Source organism: Neoarius graeffei, chromosome 5 (genome assembly GCF_027579695.1).
Source record: "Neoarius graeffei isolate fNeoGra1 chromosome 5, fNeoGra1.pri, whole genome shotgun sequence".
In the NCBI taxonomy this organism is placed as follows: domain Eukaryota; kingdom Metazoa; phylum Chordata; class Actinopteri; order Siluriformes; family Ariidae; genus Neoarius; species Neoarius graeffei.
This window is the reverse complement of record NC_083573.1, coordinates 109123716-109129715: the sequence shown is the minus strand read 5'-3', so window position 1 is coordinate 109129715 and position 6000 is coordinate 109123716. Positions and strand designations below refer to the sequence as shown.

Here is a 6000-nt window from a genome sequence, read left to right as displayed (position 1 = left end):
GCCCTGTGATGACCTGGCGACTTGTCCAGGGTGTACCCCGCCTTTCGCCCGTAGTCAGCTGGGATAGGCTCCAGCTTGCCTGCGACCCTGTAGAAGGATAAAGCGGCTAGAGATAATGTGATGTGATGTGTGTGATGTGAATTGTACAGGTTATACTGTAGGTCACATTAAAGGTGGGAAAAGTTTTGAAATTATTTATCGTGGTCTCATTTTTTTACATCAGAAAAACCTGTCATTTTATGGGGTGTGTACACTTTTTATATCCACTCTATCTATCTGTGAATGAGCTTTAATATAAACCTCTGATTTGCAGCTGCACTACTGTCTGAACTGCTGTTCTAGAAAATTAATCACCACCCTTTGAACAGCAATGTGGAATAAATTGTATTGTTTTTAATGTCACATTTGTAAGTCAAACACATACACAGGTTAATTAGCCAAAACGTGTTTTTACTTTGTTCGAACTACAAAATCAGGTGGGGGACAGGGAGATGATGACGACACACCCTTCAGGAATTAGGAAGTGAAAGTGTGTAAAAAGTATTTGGGACATTCCTGTATTCCTGTTAGGTAATCTGATCATGAAATCTTTTTTCTTTTTATATTATTGCAGGAATTTAGGAGTGACAGTGTTAATGATATGTATTGTACTTTACTGGGGTGTGTTTAAAGTTGGAAGTTGAAAACAGATGTTCCAGCTCAGTTTTTCACATTTCCTCTTACCCTGCATTCCATGTTTAGTCAGTGAGGATATCTATTGCCTTATTGAAGTCACAGCTTCACCTTCAGCAAAAGACAGCCTGCTGCTATTATTGCTGTTTTCAGAACTTGATGAACAGAACAACCCGAGGTAAGTGTAACGCAGTCATCAGTAATGCTCAGTGAGGATTTCATAATCCTCAACTTAAACATGGTGAGGTGAATAATAATCCACACTAACATTTTAGGTAAACATAATTTAAGCAGCCACTAACTATCTTCCACCACTAATTCATTCTTTTATAATGTAAAATAAAGAATTTACTAGTGTTGTTTAGATGAATCTGAAGTTTTGAATCATGTGTTGAGTATTAGAGTGTGTGCCAAATGAACTCCTCCTCCAAAACCAGGGGGCTGGCTTGGAAGGGTACAGTATCTCACCAAAAAACACGAACCCTGTGTCCAAAATCACTTCCTACTCACTATATAGGGCACTACATAGTGGGGACGCCATTTTGTAGTGCTGTCTGAAACTTTTTTTTTTCAGAACTTTATTTAGAACATATAGGTACAAACAAACAACGCACTTCAAAGTCACATACAGTTCCTTCTTTTGGTTGAGCAAAATAAAACTAAATAATAAAATAATATAAAGTAAAATAAAGAATAAACATAAAATATAAAGGGCTTTCTCATATTAACTTAAATGTATCAAGTAATGAAAACAATTTAAGGGCTTTTTTTTTAATCATTAATCAGCTTTTTTTTTTTTGTACTTAGGACCTTAAGCTCATTCCGTCATCTAATCAGACAGGGTTTTGTTTTAAAATACCTGCGTTTATGTACAGTTAGGTCCATAAATATTTGGACAGAGACAACATTTTTCTAATTTTGGTTCTGTACATTACCACAATGAATTTTGAACAAAACAATTCAGATGCAGTTGAAGTTCAGACTTTCAGCTTTAATTCAGTGGGTTGAACAAAATGATTGCATAAAAATGTGAGGAACTAAAGCATTTTTTAAACACAATCCCTTCATTTCAGGGGCTCAAAAGTAATTGGACAAATTAAATAATTGTAAATAAAATGTTCATTTCTGGCGGCACGGTGGTGTAGTGGTTAGCGCTGTCGCCTCACAGCAAGAAGGTCCTGGGTTCGAGCCCCGGGGCCGGCGAGGGCCTTTCTGTGTGGAGTTTGCATGTTCTCCCCGTGTCCACGTGGGTTTCCTCCGGGTGCTCCGGTTTCCCCCACAGTCCAAAGACATGCAGGTTAAGTTAACTGGTGACTCTAAATTGAGCGTAGGTGTGAATGTGAGTGTGAATGGTTGTCTGTGTCTATGTGTCAGCCCTGTGATGACCTGGCGACTTGTCCAGGGTGAACCCCGCCTTTCGCCCGTAGTCAGCTGGGATAGGCTCCAGCTTGCCTGCGACCCTGTAGAAGGATAAAGCGGCTAGAGATAATGAGATGAGATGAGATGAGATGAGATGTTCATTTCTAATACTTGGTTGAAAACCCTTTGTTGGCAATGACTGCCTGAAGTCGAACTCATGGACATCACCAGACGTTGTGTTTCTTCCTTTTTAATGCTCTGCCAGGCCTTTACTGCAGCGGTTTTCAGTTGCTGTTTGTTTGTGGGCCTTTCTGTCTGAAGTTTAGTCTTTAACAAGTGAAATGCTGCTCAATTGGGTTGAGATCAGGTGACTGACTTGGCCATTCAAGAATATTCCACTTCTTTGCTTTAATAAACTCCTGGGTTGCTTTGGCTTTATGTTTTGGGTCATTGTCCATCTGTATTATGAAACGCTGACCAGGGCCGTTGACAGCTTTGGCTGGGCCCGGGACAAAATAATCTGAGTGGGCCCCCCCCAAATAATCTGAGTGCCCCCCCACACACACACACGCGCGCGAACGCACATCACCACACAGCAACCACCCACACCCAACCCCTCTTTTCACAGTCTCCATTCACTCCAACCCTTAAATAACAGGTATTCCAAGCCCATTATAACAGTCAACCATTTTATTTCAACATTTCAACATATTTACAGTTTGAACATTTCCTTAGTCTGCAACTATTCAGGTGCGAAATGCAATGCGCCAGACTTTTGCTGTGGCAAAGTCGTCAATAAGGTCATTGAAGTCCAGCTTCTTTGCAAGTTCGCGCTCTATAGAGAGCATAGCCAGCCCATTGAGCCTCTCCTGTGACATGTTTGAGCGCAGGTAGTTGATAAACCAAAATGATTGTTTACGGGATGGAACTGGGCCTCAATGAGAACGGAGTTATGGCTTTCCCAAAATCTGAACATAGAAGCATCACCACTAGTCACACATGGACTGGCCATTGGGGGTAGCGGGAGTTTTCCCGGTGGGCCGGTGGTTCAGCGTGGGCCGGCGGAGAAAAAAAAAAAAACAGTTGCGCGCTGGCCTTTAATATGATAAGCAATGTTAACAGTTTCTTTAAGAAACTGTTAACATTGCTTATCATATTAAAGGCCAGCGCACAACTGTTTTTTTTTTTTCTCCGCCGGCCCACACTGAACCACCCCATACGAAAAAGAACAGTAAAGAACTTATAAGAATTTACCACTGTCTTAGTAGTAAATCCTTATAAGGATAAATCCTTATAAGGATTTATAAATAAATATATATGCCATGTATGATTTACTCCTGAAAGTGGCCCATTTTGCATTTTCCTCATACAAATTTTTTATGAAAATCTAGTATGTATGAAGTGAACATTGTGCATGTTTTTTACAGATAATGTGTATGATGAATTACACCATCTTTGTATGCTTCATGTAATGTTTGTAGTTTTAAATTATATTTTACAGTTTAAAATGTATATGCCTTTTATATGTAAATCCACACAAACATATGCTGCTTCTGTCCTGTGTCACATCATCAATAAACACTAGTGACCCAGTGCCACTGGCAGCCATGCATACCCAAGCCATCACACTGCCTCCACCGTGTTTTACAGATGATGTGGTATGCTTTGGATCATGAGCTGTACCACGCCTTTGCCATACTTTTTTCTTTCCATCATTCTGGTAGAGGTTGATCTTGGTTTCATCTGTCCAAAGAATGTTCTTCCAGAACTGTGCTCGCTTTTTTAGATGTTTTTTAGCAAAGTCCAATCTAGCCTTTTTATTCTTGAGGCTTATGAGTGTCTTGCACCATGCAGTGAACCCTCTGTATTTACTTTCATGCAGTCTTCTCTTTATGGTAGATTTGGATATTGATAGGCCTACCTCCTGGAGAGTGTTGTTCACTTGGTTGGCTGTTGTGAAGGGGTTTCTCTTCACCATGGAAATTATTCTGCGATTATCCACCACTGGTGTCTTCTGTGCGCATCCAGGTCTTTTTGCATTGATGAGTTCACCAGTGCTTTCTTTCTTTCTCAGGATGTACCAAACTGTAGATTTTGCCACTCTTAATATTGTAGCAATTTCTCGGATGGGTTTTTTCTGTTTTCGCAGCTTAAGGATGGCTTGTTTCACCTGCATGGAGAGCTCCTTTGACCGCATGTTTTCTTCACAGCAAAATCTTCCAAATGCAAGCACCGCACCTCAAATCAACTCCAGGCCTTTTATCTGCTTAATTGAGAATGACATAACGAAGGAATTGCCCACACCTGCCCATGAAATAGCCATTGAGTCAATTGTCCAATTACTTTTGGTCCCTTTAAAAACAGGGTGGCACATGTTAAGGAGCTGAAACTCCTAAACCCTTCATCCAATTTTAATGTGGATACCCTCAAATGAAAGCTGAAAGTCTGGACTTTATGTCCATGTCCATTATATAACTATAACTTGAATATGTTTCAGTAAACAGGTAAAAAAAGAAAATTTGTGTCAGTGTCCAAATATATATGGACCTAACTGTATAAAGAATTTTTCAAGTATTAATAAAACATTAACAACAAAATCTAGATTTCTATTATCAATAAACACACCAATCAATAAAAACTTGACCATGTTTACAGTCAGAGGTGACAAATCGTTCCAAAAAGCTTGTACTAAGTCGCAATAAAAAAAAAGTGTTCCAGATCCTCAATTTCTTTCTCACAGAATACACAATTATTTACATCAAAATTAAATCTTAATCTCAGGAATTCATTTGTCGGATAGATTTTATTTAAGATTTTAAAATTTACTTCTTTAACTTTAGGGGGAAGAAGACATGACAAATAATTTTTTCTTATTTTCTTTACCTCTTCAACTTCAAATTCTTTGAGAATATGAAATCTTCTGATTGGAAGTGATGGACTCGTGTCCGAAAGTGTTTTTCATTTTACCAATGAGCTCGCTATATAGTCCTCTATATAATAATTCCCTATATAGGGAGTAGTGAACGAGTGAGCGATTTCAGACACAGAGCTGGTTTCCTGATTTCTGTGCCTGTCCCTCGTTCCTGTTTTCTTGCTGCCTGTGACATCCTGTTTGCGCCTCGCTCAACCTTTTGCTTGTCTTAATGTATCTGAGTTTGCCTGCCGATTTGGATTGTTTGCCTGTGTGTATATTTGCACTTTAATGATAAATATAATTCTGTACTTACATCCACCTCATACCTCGCACCTGACAGTCAAGCATTAAGCCAAATGATTTAAAAAAATGCATATTTTAAGAAACTATATTATTATTATTATTGTAGAATGTTTAAAAAGTAGAGATGGTTCATTTCACAGAGAAAGTCTTTGACACAAATATTATTTTATTTCAGATTTCTGCTGTAAAGTAAAATGGATATTTCAACTCTCAACCCATTCACATCAGTTCACAGTCACACTCTGTGCTCACAATAGAAATTAAATCATTTTACTACAGAATTATCAAATAATTGGAATTCAAAAATCACCGGATTTTTTTAAGCTATTTGTTTGTTTCTAGAAGTTGGTCAGGACCACACCATTGTCATGTAGGACCTGATACATAAAAACATAGAATTGAATGCAGGTTCACTTCCCCCCATGACTGTTATACATTAATAATACAGTTTTATTGATATAGTTTATGTTTTGCTAAAACCCAACACAATACAATACAAAAACCACATACCCATAATCAGTTATAGTTATCAACAGATCAGTAAAATATATCAGATTACAGTTTATTATTATTATTTATTATTATTGTTTATTTGCACATAAAAGAAACAAGTCTCATCTCATCTCATTATCTCTAGCTGCTTTATCCTGTTCTACAGGGTCGCAGGCAAGCTGGAGCCTATCCCAGCTGACTACGGGCGAAAGGCGGGGTACACCCTGGACAAGTCGCCAGGTCATCACAGGGCTGACACA

General features: G+C 38.6%; 1 protein-coding gene across 4 annotated transcripts in view; it reads left to right on the top strand.

The window, feature by feature from the left end:
- The first annotated feature begins 486 nt into the window (after positions 1-486).
- zgc:163022 (putative ferric-chelate reductase 1) overlaps positions 487-6000 on the top strand; it is a 160654-nt gene continuing 155140 nt past the window's right edge. For all 4 annotated transcript variants that reach the window (XM_060922720.1, XM_060922716.1, XM_060922719.1 and 1 more), the window contains exons 1-2: positions 487-570; positions 742-850. The gene's annotated coding sequence lies outside the window, so the exon portion shown is untranslated. The remainder of the gene's footprint in view (positions 571-741; positions 851-6000) is intronic.